The following is a 17,698-nucleotide window of genomic DNA, read 5'->3' as shown; positions in this document are numbered from 1 at the left end:
TCAGCATGACAGGGGGCAGCGCCCAAACCCCCTGATTGCCCTGCAGCTGTGTGTGTGACAGGGGGCGGGGCCACAACCTCCCTATCGGCCCTGCTCTGTTCGTGACAGGGCAAGGCGCCCCAACACCCCCCCCCCCCACAGGCCCTGCTCTGTGTGTGACGGGGTAGAGCCATAACAGCCCCATCAGCCCTGCCCTGAGTGTGAGAGTGGCAGCGCCCCAACCCCCTGATCGGCCCTGCTCTGTGGGTGATAGAGGGTGGCACCCCAACCCCCTGATGGGCCCTGCTCTGTGGCGTGACAGGGGACAGCGCCCCAACCCCCTGATTGGCCCTGCTCTCTGTGTGACAGGGTACGGAGCTCCAACCCCCCTGATGGGCCCTGCTCTGTTAGTTACAGGGAGCAGTGCCCCAACCCCCTGATTGGCCCTGCTCTGTGTGTGACAGGGTGTGGCGCCCCAACCCTTTCCCCCCCACCCCCACGGGCCCTGCTCTGTGTGTGACAGGGTAGAGCCATAACCTCCTCATCGGCCCTGCCCTGAGTGTGATAGTGGCGGCACCCCAACCCCCTGATGGGTCCTGCTCTGTTAGTGACAGGGAGCAGCGCCCCAACCCCCTGATTGGCCCTGCTCTGTGCGTGACAGGGTATGGAGCTCCAACCCCCCTGATGGGCCCTGCTCTGTGAGTGACAGGGGGCAGCGCCCCAACCCCCTGATTGGCCCTGCTCTGTGTGTGACAGGGTGTGGCGCCACAACCTCCCCATCGACCCTGCCTTGAGTGTGACAGGGGACGGTGCCCCAACCCCCCAATCGGCCCTACCCTGAGCATGACTGAGGGTGGCATCACAACCTCCCAATCGCCCTGCTCTGTACATGAAAGGGGGCGGGCCCCAACTCCCCAATCGGCCCTGCTCTGAGCCTGACCAGGGGCTGCACCTAGGGATTGGGCCTGCCCTCTGCCACCCGGGAGCAGGCCTAAGCCAGCAGGTTGATATCTCCCGAGGGGTCCCAGACTGCGAGAGGGCACAGGCCAGGCTGAGGGACCCCCCTCCCCCCCGAGTGCACAAATTTTTGTGCACCGGGCCTCTAGTCCTATATAATAAAGAGGTAATATGCAAATTAACCCGCACACCCTCACAAGATGGCTGCCTACAACCAGGCTGGCAGGGGGGTAAGGGATGACCAAACGACTGAACAAGCAGGCTGCGTGGGGCGGCCAGGCTGGCAGGGGGGTTAGTGAGGTGCAACCAGGGCAGCAGGGGGTCAGTTGGGGGTGACCAGGCCAGCAGGGGGGGCATTTGGGGGCGACCAGGCTGGCAGGGGGGGGAAGTAAGAGGTGACCAAGCCAGCAGGGGGGACAGTTAGGGGTGACCAGGCTGGTGGGGGGGGGGGCGCTGCAGTTGGGGGTGACCAGGCTGGCAAAGGAGGCTGTTGGGGGTGGCCAGGCCAGCAGGGGGGGCAGTTAGGAGTGACTAGGCTGGCAGGGAGGGGGCAGTTGGGAGTGACATGGCCAGCAGCGGGGGCAGTTAGAGAATGACAGGCTGGCGGGAAGGGGGGGGCAGTTAGGGGCAACCAGGCAGAGAGGCAGGTGAGCGATTAGGAGCCAGCAGTCCAGGACTTTGAGATGAATGTCTGACTACCAGCAGTCAGACATCCCCAAATGGGTCCCAGATTGGAGAGGGTGCAGGCTGGGCTGAGGGAACCCCCCACCCCCGTGCATGAATTTTATGTACCGGGCCCCTAGTTTTTAAATAAAACCTTATATACAAACATTAGATTTAATAAGAATTATCTTAGTCAAATAATCCAAACACCAAATGGGTTGAGGAACGCTTTACCAGGACTACAATTTGTATGTATTTCCCAATGTCCATTCTCCTTTTCTTTTCTCAGGTATTCTAGTATCTCAAATCCTGCAATTAAATATTTCTATGGAGGGGTAAACATGAAAAGAGTCCTTCTTCCTGTACTAACACACATAGATATATCCCAGACATCTGTAGAAAGTTCTCTTACAAGAGTATATTTTCAGGAATAATTAAATATTAAGGTCAATCATACATCATTTGTTATCCATGTCCCTTTATTGGCCTACTCTGTGTCTTAGACTCGAGAGTTGCATAGTTCATGATTCTTATAGAAAAATAAAAAAAGATCATGATTTGCCCTGGCCAAGTTAGTTGCAGTATAGTCACATACACAGAAATGTTTCAGGTTCGGTTCCCTGTCAGGGCACATACCTAGGTTGTGGGTTAGATCCCCAGTCGGGGAGCATACAGGAGGCAACTGATCCATATTTCTCTCTCACATCAATTTCTCTGTCTCTGTCTCTGTCTCTCAAACTCTCTCAACCTCTCTCCCTACCGGTCTCCCTCCCTCCTCTCTCTCTAGAATCAACAAAAAACATATCCTCAGGTGAGGATCTGAAAAAAAAGAACAACGATCATGATTTTATGGTTAGAAAGAGATGTGTTCTCATATTTACCATTAGAAATGATCATGATGGCTACTCAAATTCCTAGTTTCACAAATCGCATTGATAACCAAAGTTTTCTGCTCTGAGATCTGTCCAAAAAAACTGGTTGTTATTTGTACAGTATGAGACCAGTGACAGAAAGCCTGCTTTGATGAGTTGCAAATACTTATGTTCAGGTGCTTAACAGCTAGTTGAAGGGGGGAAAACAGTAATAATAAGGATTCCAATCTGTGCTATATGCAGTCAAGTATATGCATGGAAAGTCTCTGTGTCCCCACAATTGACCTGAAGCTGCACTTCCGGGGTGACTCACTCCTGATAAGGAGATGCCTGCCGCACCAATGATGCTTAAAGGCCACTGTCAACTCTCCACGACTGCGGGATGCGGAATCAGTTCTGCAGTCCCAAATATGATAATTTAAAAGCAATTTATGGATTTTACAGTTTATGCTTATGGTCACAGAGGTCATCTCTTCCTGGTATTCATCATTTCACATATCAAAAAAAATAAGCCTGGAAAACCAGATTAAAAATTCAAGAACACAAAGTTCAGTTATGAAAAGAACAAGCTATTACCAGCACTATGAAGGCATGCTTCTGAGTTATCCCTCTGTCATTACCAAAGCAAATGTCCAGGGAATTGAAGTAACTTTTTAAAGAAAGGCCAATAACATTACATATTCAGAATGAATCAAACGAAGACATGTGACTATAAGTTTACATGGTCAAATTCTTGACAAGGTTTTTAAAAATTGCATGTAAAAATTATTTACTCCCTAAAAGTAGCTTCCTTAGTAAATGATGCATCTATTTCGATGACATTGGTGAGGCTTCCTTGAATCTTTAGTATCTTCTTCTGATGTTAAAAAAAATTCTTACCTATAAGGGCTTGCATTTTAAAAAAAAGTAAAAAAGACAGTAAGATACAGGTTTAATGAATATTAATAGAAAAATCACACAGTTAGTAGATGTATACAGAGGCACCCATCAGAATGATATAGATACAAACTGTCTTTCAGAGATATAGAATATATTATTAAGCATCCATCATTATTATAATAAATGTATGTTGCTTGAGATATTTTAGTTTCTTAATTCTCTAAAGATTTTGAAAATTGTTTCTAAGAGTTCTTCCTACGGTTTTAGTGTCCCTCTGGGAATTTCAAACGTGTCAACTGCCAAGAAGGAAGGAGGTCAGGAAAATGTATCTTCCTACAAACTACATTATCAGTATTAAAATTACCTCACTGCCTCAAGGAGTGAGCTGTGAACGGTGGCCTTGATGCTACTGTTGCCTCTCTCATTACACTTAGTCAGTGGCCAGCCTCTTTCCATTTCTGTCCTTGACAGATATGAGTCATGGGTTCTTAGGTTTCATGAACTCGATTCCAAAAAGAAAAACCACACCAAATTAACCTTTGTGATCAGAGGTGGCCTTGCTCGGTTAGTGGAGGGTATATTTATAAACAATGAAGATAAAATGTCAAGATATGAATAGACTTTGTAACTATTATGGATGGATAACTCTTTCTTATTAGACAAGGCTAAAAATGATTTGTCTTCAGTAACATAGAAGGATTATAGTGTGGCTAGTAAATGATATTGGGATTACGTAAAATGGTTATTTCCCTTGGAAGGTAAGTACATGACACTGGAAAAAAAAATAAGTTATGTGCCCAAATGTTAACCCTACTTTAATAGGAACCTTGTAGAGTTAGGAAGTTCTTATCTCATGGAGATAAAGCCTTATGTCCCAAGGGTAAATCTGCGAAATTCAAAAGAAGACTTTAGGCCTTTGGGGTATCTGTTAATGGCTGATACAATAGAGCAGTATTTACTTGTGTGTTCATATATGTTTGTGTGCATGTGTGTGTAATAGAAAGAGAACATATTCCAATATTTTACTACTAATTGGTCCTCAGACTTTAGTGATGTAAAAGCATATGTCAGTAGAAATAAGCTATTTCTTTTTCCTAATTACATTTTCCCTTTCTAAGCATACTTCACTTTACTTAGTAATAAGCACTAAAAAGCTATCCCCAGTTAAAGTTTCCTTTCAAGCAGTGGTTCTCAACCTTCTGGCCCTTTAAATACAGTTCCTCATGTTGTGACCCAACCATAAAATTATTTTTGTTGTTGCTTCATAACTGTAATGTTGCTACTGTTATGAATCATAATGTAAATATCTGATATGCAGGATGGTCTTAGGCGACCCCTGTGAAAGGGTTGTTCGACCGCCAAAGGGGTCGCGACCCACAGGTTGAGAACCGCTCTTTTATAGGTTTCTTATGACTAAGAAAACAAAGAAAAAATGCTTTGTCATTATTTAATAATGCACCTGATATGAATGCAGGGGCATGAGGACACAAGGCATCTAGTGATGGAAGCCTGGGCATAGGGTTGATGAAGGTTAATGTTAATAATGCATTTTATGATGTCTGTGGGATAAGAGCAATGGGAGCATCTTTTACTATAATATTTGGTTTCTGATCCTGTTTCTGAAATGGCTTCAGGCCCATAAAGGTAAAAAGGGTGTCTTATTATTCATAACAAGCCCCTTTCTACCACTACTGAGTTTATGGTAATGAGGTTACTTTGGAGAAGAGAGATGGACTATACATTTGAAGTTCATTGAAATGGGAACACTTTTCCATAATATAGGATGGAACACCAGGGCAATTATGAAATTGAGTATTAATATATGACTAGGTTTACACAGAAAAAAAATTACAGATATTATGGAATTCAGACAAGATTATCACTCATTCAATTTTGACTTACAGCCTTACTAATTTAAGTGTAGTCTGCAGACGGCATTAGTATTCCCTGGAAGTTTGTTAGAAATGCAGAATGGAAGGCATTTCTACTAAGATGCCTTCCAGAACTACTGAATCAAAATCTGAATTTAACAAGACTCCCAGATATTTTCTGTATCTGGTAAATATTGAAAAAACACTGATTTACAGGACAACACACCTACCTTTTTGTTGTTATTACTTCCGGATCTTACGTACATGCAATGTTTACACATTTTCTAAAATCCCCTATAAATTTTTCTGCAATCTATACCATTTACCATTATTCTTTTGCTTTCTTCTCTGAATTTTTCTTCTCCCAACTGAATGCTCTTCTCTAAATTTTACTTTCCTGTTCCTTTGTTATCAAGATTTCAAGCTATTTTTGAAATTTGAGCAATTTTAGCATGGTTTTGACATGGTCTTTAATAGCTTCCTTTCACTAATTTTCTTTAATATCTCAGCTGTTTTAATTTGTTTCTGATTATTGGAGAGTTTAATTTATTTGAAATTTGCTGAGATACACATTAGGGTAAGAGATATTATAATAAATTTTCAAGATTATATGATAAATGAGACCAGAGATATGGGTCCACAGAAAGAAGTTATTTTTAAGAGGATCATTAATGATAGCCATTCTGACAGGTGTGAGGTGATATCTCGTAGCTTTAATTTCTCTGATGATTAGTGGCACTGAGCATGTTTTCATCTATCTATTGGCCATCTGTATGTTCTCTTTGGAGAAGTGTCTATTCAGGTCTTTTGGATTATTTGTGTGTTTGTTTTTTGATGTTGAGTTTTATAAGTTCACTATAAATTTTGGATATTAACCCCTTGTCAATTATACATCTGCCAAGGGGTTAATATCCAAAATTTATAAAGAACTTATAAAACTCAACATCAGTTCTCCCATTCAGTGGGTTGTCTTTTAATTTTGTTGATGGTTTCCTTTGGTGTACAAAAAGCCTTTTGTTTGATGTAGTACCATTGTTTATTGTTTATTTTGTTTCCCTTGCCCAAGGCAATATATCAGAAAAAATACTGCTATGAGAAATGTCCAAGATTTTACAGAGATTCAGGTTGGTTCAGCCACTGTGGAAAGCAGTATGGAGTTACCTCAAAAAATTAAAAAATGGAGCTGCCTTATTACTCAGTGATTCCACTTCTTGGAATTTATCTGGAGAAACCCAAAAAACTAATTTGAAAGAATATGTGCACCCCTATGCTCATTGCAGCATTATTTACAATAGCAAAGATTTAGAAGCAGCCAAAGTGCCCATCAGTAGATGGGTGGGTAAAAAGCTGTTGTACATTTACACAAAGGAATACTAATCTGCTGTAAAAAGGAAGACAGTTTTACCTTGTGTGATAGCATGGAAGGACCTTGAGAACAATATGCTAAGTGAAATAAACCAGTCATAGAAATACAAGTACCATATGATTTCACTCATATGTGAAACTTAATGAACAAACTGAACTACCAAGCAAAATAGAGACTGACTCATAGATAAAGAACAAGCAGACAGATCTAGAGGGGAGGGAGAGTTGGGGTGAGGAACCGGACTGAGTGAAGAAAGAAAGGAAAAAGGAGAGAGAACTCACGGACATGGACAACAGTGAGGTGACTGTTACGGGAAGGCAGGTGGGTGGAAGGGGGCATAGAGGGGATAAATTGTGCTGGAAAAAAATTAAATTAAAAACAAACAAAGAAAAGGATAAGTCTTGAATACCTAGTGAAGTTTTTTTTTTTAATTTTATTTGAGGGCAAGAATCCATTTTGAGAATCTTAAAAAACTGTTTCTTGACAAAACTTTAAACATACGCAAATAAGACTTTGCATATAGCTTCCAGGCATTCATCTACTCTAAATCCCACATATGGATCTTGAATTTCATGTCCTAAGCTCAAGCAAAAATAAATATGAATGTCTATACTTCCTTTGCAGTGTTTCAGCCAATGGACAAAATGCTGATTGTTTGGGGGGGGGGAGTACAATTTTTTTTTTTTGCCCTGGCTGATGCACATTAATTGTGAAATATTGGTATAATCATAACACACCAAATGAAATATAAATTTCCTTTAGTAAACTGAAGATAATTAACTCCCTTTCAGATGACGAAGTAGAGCCGTCCAACAACCATTTGTTTTATGATGTAAAGCTCCCTTCATGCAAAACTGTAGGGTCAGGAACACTCAGCCAGTTGAGCAACTGGTTGGCTGCACATCCTCAAGTGCTGTGTAATTTAGGTCAAGTAGGTTAATTAGCGTATTATTGTTTGGCCAAATGAACAGCACGAAGTTGCCAAACTTCAATTCCTTAAATAGCAACACATAAATCTTCGTACTTGGCACTTCTACAGATGGCAGCACGCTATCTGATGGATGGAAAGGGCTGCTTGAGCATAGCATTAGGATTCTAAACAGCAAAAGAACTTCCGCATTGAAGAAATTTCACAGGACAGCAGAAATTTATCATGTTTGTTTTGTCACTGTAACTAACATCTTGCCAACTCAACCTCATAAAATAATAAAGGGACATTTACAGAAGGTCACAAAAGGGGGAGTGAATGAAATCAATTTATGCAAAGATAGTGTACAATAAACTGCACTCTAAGAAAGAAATGACATAAAGTATTGTATTGTTGCTTAGCTTTTTATAAATAATGTAAACTTCTAGGCCTCTCATTTGTTTCTTATTTATCTTGCTTCTTGTGTTATTACAAAATGTTTTTGGAAGCATTCAGTCAAGTATTAATTCTCCATTTTATTGTTTTCTGCCTTCTCTTCTATAAGCATTATATTTATCTTTACATTAAAAAAATCATAATAGCATGAAATGTATTATGATAGCAGTCCCTGAGGGGCGGGGAGGGGGGGGAGTTTGCTGTGTAGAGAGAATGGTTCTACTCTTTAAGTCAAGATGTTATGGAAATCCTACGTTAAATCCTGTTTCCCATGTGTGTTGGAGGTCAGCGAGACCACGTTGGGGTTTTCATGACTTATGGAAGGACTTATAGGACCCAGGAGAGCTGTTATACTCATGTTTACAGTTTATTATAGCAAGAATACCTAGATTAAAATCACCGAAGGAAACAGGTGCATAGGGCAGAGTCCAGAAGAACCCAGGCATGAGCTTCCAGTTGTCTTCTCCCAGTGGAGTCAGAGTCAGTACTTAATTTTTCCCAAAATGTGTGACATGTACAAAGTGATGCCAGCCAGGGAAGTTCAGCAGAGCCTTGGTGTTCAGGAATTTTCTGTGGGAATTTGTCACCTAGGTATGTATGCCAGGCTCCTGTAACTGACTTCAGCTACTCAGTATCCTGCCTCCCCAGAGGCCAACCTATTGTAGCACGGCTCAAAGCCCCAGGCATACATACAAAAATAGGCATTTACCATAAATCACATTGTTAGCATAATCTATCCAGTGTGATTCAAGGTCACAGGGATACAAAGACATTATCAGGCAGGATATTCCAATGGCTCAGAAGTTATCTCCCAGGAGGCAATCAAGGGCCAGTCCAGAAGATCTTGGAATGTGCAGGGTTTGGGCAGCCTAAACCTGGTGAGTTAACTCTTTGTTGCAGGCCATGGAAAGGGTACAACAACCATGGCTAAAGTTTTACCTTACTTATTGCTCTTTCCCCAAATTTCTCCTGAATTTCTTGTTGTCATTCACTTTGACAAGACTGTATTTTTACCTTCAGGAAACTCTTATATCTATGTGTGCCCAAGTACAGACATATCCTATAACTTTTACTCTTCAGGCAACCAAGCATATGTATTCTTTTCAAAGCAATGGTGAGCATTATTAAGTCAATTGCCCAGCACCTGAATAGATGAATCTTGTGAGAAGAGCAAGATGCATCTAATTCTAATGAACCCACAGCATCTAAAGCTTGTGTTTCCTTGCCCCTCTGGTTGCTAGGATGTGGGCATGAGAACTCAGATAAGCCAACAATGCTATCCCACCTGGGCCTGAACCTGGAGCAAGTATCTCAAAGAGAGAGATAAAGGGTTCCTCCCAGGCAGCTCCTGTAGATTCCCCAGTCTTGCTTAATTCCTACCCACTTTGGACCCAGGAACTTCAACCTTCCCCAAGTCCCCATGAGCCATAAAATAGCCTTTCAGTATATTTATTAGGTTAAAATTTCCAGAGTCAACATTTGTTGCTTTCAACAAAAATGTCAACTGATATAGGAACTTTACTATGAAATTAAAATAAAATACAAGTGGATAAACAATTATAAGAAACCTTTAAAAATTTGTAACAGAAGACTAATAGCAGATTCCATGGTTGGCACAATTTCTTAGGGTCTCAGATCCCCTACAAGGATTACCAATGTGTTTCCTCATTTTTTGTCTGAGTAAATTCTACTATGAGGTTGTGAGGTCTGCTGAGAATCTCAATCTCTCCTGGGCTATTACCTGATCTTTCTAAATGTGGCCTCAGTATCACCTCTAGGGCTGTTCACACTGCACTTTTCAATTCACTGTCCCTACCAAATTGATCTGAATCTATAGTTAAAATTGATAAAGTTCTTTTTTCTTTTAATTAAATTTATTGGGGTATCACTGGTTAATAAAATTACATAGGTTTCAAGTGTATGATTTTATGATATATCACCTATATATAGCATTGTGTGCCCACCACAGAGTCTTTTTTTTAAATAGTCCTCAAAGTAATGACTTTGAATGTCATGTAATTTTATATTAATACTGAACTTCCTACAGATTTCTTTCCGTCCCCAAGCCTTGAAAAATTTAGTTCCCATCATTGTCCAATTTTATGCTACATTTGCAGTGGTCTTCACCTTGGTCTAATTTCACTGTAGGTTTTTTTATTTTCATGATGGATTCAAAGTTTCTAGAGGCCTTTTAAAAATAAAAACAAACTGGTCTTTTACCTTTTAATTAGTCACAACTAATCTAAGGCACTCCATTGAATTCTTTTGCTACATGAAGAAAAAGTACATTTCTTGGTTTCTTTGCAAAGCAAAAATTCTTAATAAATCCTAAAGGATTTATTAGGTACAAGAAGGGCGGTCTCTGCCCTGATCCAGGAACTGGGGTGTCCTGACTTTAGGCTGAACCCTCTACTGGCTACATCCCTTCCAACAAACAGGATAATGAGTTTGTAAATCAAAGCTTCAAGTTTCCCTGTCAATTCCTAGACTATAATTCTAGTTCCCAGAAATCACAGCCCAAATATCCTATACAGATCATATATAGACTTCTTCCCAAGATCTGTTCTCCTGAGAGGCCCACATCACAGAAGTAGGTATTCCTAGATGCAAGGGGCTACAGTTTTCAGAGGAGTGGGAAGCACTTGAGCATATGGACTTCGTGTACACACATGTGTGCACGGGTCTCTCTCAGTGTGAGGCAGAGCAAGGGTAAGAAGAAAAGAGAAGTGGGCTGGAGTGAAAAATTAGGGGCTGAGACCACCATATTCTTCCAAGAAGATGAGAATTTTAAATCCAAACCAGACCTTCCAGGTTCTTATGAAAGGACAGACTCTTTTTAGAATATTCTTTTAGGAAAGAAAAGAGGTTTGCTAACTTCATTTTAATTTAGAAATATGTACACATATGGTAAGTGGCCTCCATTTGTACCCATGTTCCAGGCAGGTTTGCTTATCCCAGTAAATAATCAATTTCCTCTGAGGTCAGTTATTCAAATCCACACCACTTATGTTGCTGTTGTTAATCCTTACTGGAGGATATATTCTCCATTGATGTTTAGAGAGCGTGGAAGGTAGGGAGGAAGGAGGTAGAGAGAGAAAGAGACAGAGAGAGAAATATCAATGCAAGAGAGACACATCGATTGGTTGCCTCCTGCACGCCACTGGATCAGGGCGTAGGATCAAAGCTGCAACCCAGGTACATGCCCTTAACAGGGAATCGAACCTGCGAACCTTTGGTGCATGGGCCAATGCTCTAACCACTGAGCAACAACGGCCAGGGCCAAATCCACACCACTCTTATAGACTGTGTTTTACAGCAGGAATTAGTATATATTCTTCAGAAGTTATACAGACATATCCTCCATTAAGGCGTGATTTAACATATTTCGTAAGGCTATCACCCAGCTACACTGGAGAAATTTTAGAAAACCTAATTATAATATCCAGAAACTACAAAATAGTATCAGCTTCACACAGAAGTTCCATTTTGTTCTTCCATTTCCACCAATTCCTCCTAACATTCATTCTTTTATACATGTGAATCTGTTGATGTGCACACATTATTAGAAAAGATAGAATGTTGTGTTGTGGGTGTGGACTCTTACCAAAGGCAGGCAGGAGATCTAGGGCTCTAATCCAAGGCTGTGATTTGGCTAGGTTTAGACAGCAGGAACTGAGTATTAAAGGAGGAACTTGGTTAATCAAAGATTTGGGGGGTGGGGGGGGATGGAGGTCAGAGGTAAAAGAAGATTCTAAAATAAAAGATCCAAATCCAAAGGGAGAGAAATAGGCAAAGTCTGGTCACAAAATAAAGAAGCTATTCCAGAAGCCAGGCAAGGTGGAGCAATCTGTTTTAGAAAAGTGAATAAATGACAGATCCTGGAGAAATTCCTTAAGTCATTTAACACAGAGAACATACATTTGTTGTACTGGCAAGTACTCCAGTATCTCTTATTGCTTGGTTAATTCCCCCTTCATATTCAGATCATATATTAATATTAGCTTCTAAAGATGACTTCTACTTGCATTTGTGAGAGGGAGGGTGCTGCTTGGGGAGGAAAGGCAACTAGGATTCTGTGGGTATGAATTTGTACACATTTTAATTAAAAGTTAACACTTCCAAGTATGAATGAGTAGCCAGCGTGTTAAATGAACATGTAGGGGGTAGGGGCAATGGGAGGGTGATGATATGTGCAAAGTCTCAGAATTTATACTAAAGAAAAGAAGAAGAGAGAAAAGCAGGAAGGAATGGAGGGAGGGAAGGCAGGAGGGAGGAGGAATTGTGCATGTTCAAAAGGAAAATCAGGAGAAATAACAGAAATACTGAGGGATTTGAATGATAAATAAGTTAAATTGTGAAATCAAAAAGTAAAGATGATAAACTAAGTGGAAAATTGTAAGGCAAATTGAAATAGCAGAAAAGAAGTGAGAAGAAGGTAAGTGTAGTCTAAGAAATCACTCACATAGAGATCAACCAACGCAGAACATGGATAAGATCCAAAGACAGAAAGGACATGGGATGAAGATTAATTAAATAATTTAAAATGCTCTAGACATTATGGGAATACAAATACTATTCCTACAAGAGATAACAGTGAATTCTAGTTGGTGAGCAAAATTCATTTAGTCACCCAGCCATTATTTACGGAATGCCTCCTCTATGCTAATCCCTATAAAGTGCTGAACAAAAGAAATAAGATCCTTGATCTCCTGGAGTTTACTGTCCAAGGGAGGAGCAGCTGATGGAAAAAAAAATCCACAGAGTAATAAATTTATATAAATTGAGATGCTGAATTGCCAAATATAAATTGTTGGGCTATAAAGAAATATTTCAATATTAAAACTGGGCGTTCACAGAAGTCATCTCTAGAAGCTAATATTAATATATGATCTGAATATGAAGGGGAAATTAACCAAGCAATGAGAAATACTGGAGTAGCTTAAGTGGAGAGAAGAAACGTGTAAAAGCCTTGAGAGGAAAAGGAGCCTGACTTATTTGGGTTGCTGAGGGGAAGCAAGTTTAGGTAAAGCATGGTGAGCTTAGTTGACAATAGTATGAAAGGACATTACAGAGCTGGGTAAAGTTTGCTGGTTTACATTACAAATTTGTATTTTTATCCTAAAGAATAAATGTTCATTTTCAATACTGGGTGAGACCATGTCAATTTTTGTAGTACATGATAAGCCAGAGAAAGAAATCAAGATAGATTGGCATTGAACAAAGGTTAAAGAGGGATATGGTGAATTAAGTGAATTTAAAAAAATACACTGAGGTTGTAAGACCCCAAGTATAGATGCATCTTGAGGAATATGAATCATAAGGATATTGGGCTAGAGACAACAGAGAATATTAATAAGTAATTAACACATATACCTAAAATAAACTCCAGCTGTTCCATGTTCATGCCAAAGATAATGAACATTGGATCAATATGAGCCCATATAAAAATGATTGTGTTTTGCTTACGTGGAATATTAAAAAACATAATGGATATTGCCTCAGAACATCATAGATTCTGCCCCTGTGACTACTGTGTAATCTGGTCTTGCCATCTCTTATTCTCTGAGAAAAGAAGAGATCTACACACCCTATGATAAAATGATAGGACGACCACTCATAACAGGAAAGTTAGAGGCATTAGCTGAGAAGCTCTGGCACCAACACCTACTAAGGTATACTGAAATGAAATGAATTCAATTCCGTATCTGTGAATGTTAAACGAAAACTAGGAAACAGCTTTTTATGTTTATATAAGCTACTTATATTTGATATTTTTGCACTAGCTCTAACAAGATCTTGAAATCTGAATTCATCATGAAAGAAATATTTCTTATACATTAGAAATAATGAAAACAGCACTGAACTTAGAGTCGACTATTATTCCATTGTTAAATTCTTCACTGAAAAGACCCAAAGTATTCCATCTTATCTTCTTCCAGCCTTGGGTTTTATCTTATTAAAAACTGTATTAATGCACATTTATTCTCTATTTCTGTTGTACTTGTGAAAAGCAACAATACGTCATTATAATTCTGAGGGCAGGCTCTATATTTATATTCAGGCTCTACTACTTGGCAAGTTAGATAACCTCACTGTGTCCTTTTTTCCTTACCTATAAAGTAGACTACCTCATGGAGTTGTGGAAGTTGAGAACAGCACCCAGAACATATGGAACCAGTGGGTATTGGGTATTAATTATTAATATCTATTAAGTGAAGCCACTCAGGTAAAAGTACTTAGAATTGTAAAATGCTATGCAAGTGCAAGCCATTATTACTTTGATTAAGTGACATTTATATTTTCTTTTGAATTTGAAGGCATTGATGTGAAATTCAGCCTTTATCATACCCTAATGTCTATGACGAAGAGTGACAACTGTCATTCAGTATTTTTTGAAAACTGTAGCTGATTTCCCAGAACATGGCAGATATGGATATGTAGTCAAGGATGTTGTGCCAAATATTTTTATATGGTCTACTCTAGAACCACCCTCCATCCTTCTTCATCGGGTTCTGGGCCTCCGAGTCTTACCTGTATGGATTATATCAATAAGACAACCATGTTCTCTCACTTTCAATTGAATTCAGCCTAGAAGGAGCCCTAGAAAGATCAGAGAAAAGGAAAGAAAGTTCTTTCGTTATTTACATGCTCAGTTTTCTCTAGTCCAGCCTCATCACCTTGCAAATCCTGTATTCCACCGACTCCTCCCCTGAGAGATTGCCTCACATTGGCTGCCTCTACCAAAGCCTCTGCTCCATTCAAGGCAGCCTCCCAAGGCAGTGGGTCTCCATCCCCGTGTCTCTTTGGTCCCTCCCAGGAGTGACCAGCTTCCCTGCTGCTCGTTCAGGTTCCTGCCATATTATGGCTCCCTAATACCTGCCCATGCCTCTCTCATAAGATCCCCTATAAATAAACTTTCCTTGCATGATCTTAAGTCTCTTACTGGTTAGACTTTAATAGAGGGAGCCTGAATTATTCTTAATTTTCCTTTTAAGATCTTTCATCTCAGGCAATATATATTAGTAAACAGTGACACCATAAAACCCAAGCATCCCTACTGTGACCTAACTTTAAGAGAGTCAGTGCTGGAGGAGTGAGGTTCTCGGCTGTCCATTTCACAGGTGCTTGGCAGCAATCCTGAGCAAAAGCTGAAAACACTTCTTAGGAAGAGGCCAAGAACCTATCTGTGTGAAGTTAGGCGATAGCCTAGAGAAGTTCTGGAAAGGGAGGAAGAACACTTGAAAAGTGGAGGTGTCACTCTGCATATAGGAGTATAAATGGATTCATTTATAGTTAGGTACACATATTAATGTAACCTCATTTGTCCCTTCATACCAGTGATGCCTAAATATATACTGACTAGAGGCCCAGTGCACAAAAATTTGTGCACTCGGGGGGGACGGGGGTCCCTCAGCCCGGCCTGTGCCCTCTCGCAGTCTGGTACCCCTTGGGAGATAACGACCTGCTGGCTTAGGCCTGCTCCCGGGTGGCAGAGGGCAGGCCCAATCCCTAGGTGCAGCCCCTGGTCGGGCTCAGAGCAGGGCCGATTGGGGAGTTGGGGCGCCGCCCCGTCATGCACAGAGCAGGGCAGATTGGGAGGTTGTCATGCCACCCTCAGTCACGCCCAGGGTAGGGCCAATTGCGGGGTTGGGGCACCGTCCCCTGTCACACTCAAGGCAGGGTTGATGGGGAGGTTGCGGCACCACCCCCTGTCACGTACAGAGCAGGGCCAATCGGGGTTGGGGTGCTGCCCCTGTCACACACAGAGCAGGTTCCATCAGGGGGTTGGGGCACCGCCCTCTATCACCCACAGAGCAGGGCCGATCAGGGGGTTGGGGCGCCGCCACCCTCACACTCAGGGCAGGGCCGATGGGGAGGTTATGGCTCTACCCCATCACACACAGAGCAGGGCCCGTGGGGGGCGGGTAGGGGAGCTCCCCCCTATCAGCGACAGAGCAGGGCTGCTCAGGGGGTTGGGGCCCCGCCCCCTGTCACACACAGAGCCGCAGGGCGATCAGGGGGTTTGGGCGCTGCCCCCTGTCACGCTGATCCCGGTGCTGGGAGGCATATTACCCTTTTACTATATAGGGTAGAGGCCTGGTGCATGGGTGGGGCCGGCTGGTTTGCCCTGAAGGGTGTCCTGGATCAGGGTGGGGGTCCCCACTGGGGTGCCAGTCTGGGTGAGGGGCTGAGAGCTGTTTTCAGGCTGGGAGTGACTGAAGTTCCCAACCGCTCCTTTTTTTCTTTTTTATTCTGGGCCAGCTTTACCTTGAGGCTTGGCTCCAGCTCTTAGGCCTCCAGCTGAAAGTAGGTTTCTGGCCTTTGCTTACAATGTTGTGAATCTGCTGGCTGAAGTCTGGCGTATTTGTTACAATGTTTCTTAAACTGCCCGCTCCGAGGCCTGCAGCCGCAGGTGGGGAACGTTGGTTTCCTCCGTCACTGAGGCAAGCAAGCCTCGTGTTAGTTTCAAGCTGCCTGGCTGCCGGCCGCCATCTTGGCTGACAGTTAATTTGCATATCTCGCTGATTAGCCAATGAAAAGGGTAGCGTTCGTACGCCAATTACCATGTTTCTCTTTTATTAGTGTAGATGAGTCTGGAACTATATCTCAAAGTGAGAAATTTCTACTAGGAAACTATATAAACAAAAGCACAGAACCAGGAATGGTTATGGCATTTATGGAATTGTGCAAAAAGGTCAGTCTGACAAGAGAATGGGTTAGAAAGAAAGGAAAAATATTTAGTAAGTACATGAGGATCTTGAATAGATGGTAAAAAGTTTTAGCTCGGATCAAAAAGGCAATGTATGTTATATCTATGCAAGTACTCAATGGAAAGTTTTTAAAGTATCTTGGAAATATTATTCTAGCAATTTTCTGCAAAAAAATATCAAATTTAATAGATATTGTTTGTTGGGACACAAACAAAGATACTGGCATAAGTATTACTCAGGAAGGAAAATCACCCAAAAGATATCTTTGAAAATGACTGATTACAATTAGATCTTGGTTTCTATATAAACAGGAAAGAAATGAAAATAAACCAGAGAATCCTTGGATAAATGGCTACGTCTAGGCTGGAGTAAAAAAAACTACAACAAAAACAAAACAACATAAGATAAGCCTGGAACACTATAGTAGTGGAAAGGAAGAAAATGCTTTAAAACAAAACAGACATCCCTACCCAGTTTGGCTCAGTGGATAGAGCGTCGACCCTCAGACTGAAGGGTCCTGGATTTGATTCCATACCTCTGTTGCTGGCTAGATCCTTGGCCCTAGTAGGGGTATATGTGAAAGGCAACCAATTGATGTATCTCTCTCACATCGATGTTTCTCTCTGTCTCTCCCCCTCCTTTCCACTCTCTCTAAACATTAATGGAAAAATATACTCAGGTGAGGATGAACAACAAAATAAAAAGCAAAAAGAGGCAAACAAAACACCTCACAATCATTTGGGATATGTTACAGGACATAGGAGCCCACTGAAAGAGGTCCTAGTGGCCAAAGACAGAGCAACTGGAGCAATAAAATTGCCTTAGATTATTAGCCAAAGCATAAAATAAATATCCACAAGTCCACACTCATACAAGTGATTAAGTAAATATACAAACGGGGAATAGACAAATCTGTGCAGAAAAATCCCAAATAATTTATGTAGATTCTCTGACGCCTTAGATGTGGGCTGCTCGTAGTGTTTCTTCCCAAAGACGACAGCATGTAAAGGGGAAAAAGGATAACGTTACAATGGAGA

The sequence above is a fragment of the Myotis daubentonii genome, chromosome 10 (assembly GCF_963259705.1).
Source record: "Myotis daubentonii chromosome 10, mMyoDau2.1, whole genome shotgun sequence".
Taxonomy (NCBI): domain Eukaryota; kingdom Metazoa; phylum Chordata; class Mammalia; order Chiroptera; family Vespertilionidae; genus Myotis; species Myotis daubentonii.
This window is presented reverse-complemented; position numbering follows the sequence as displayed.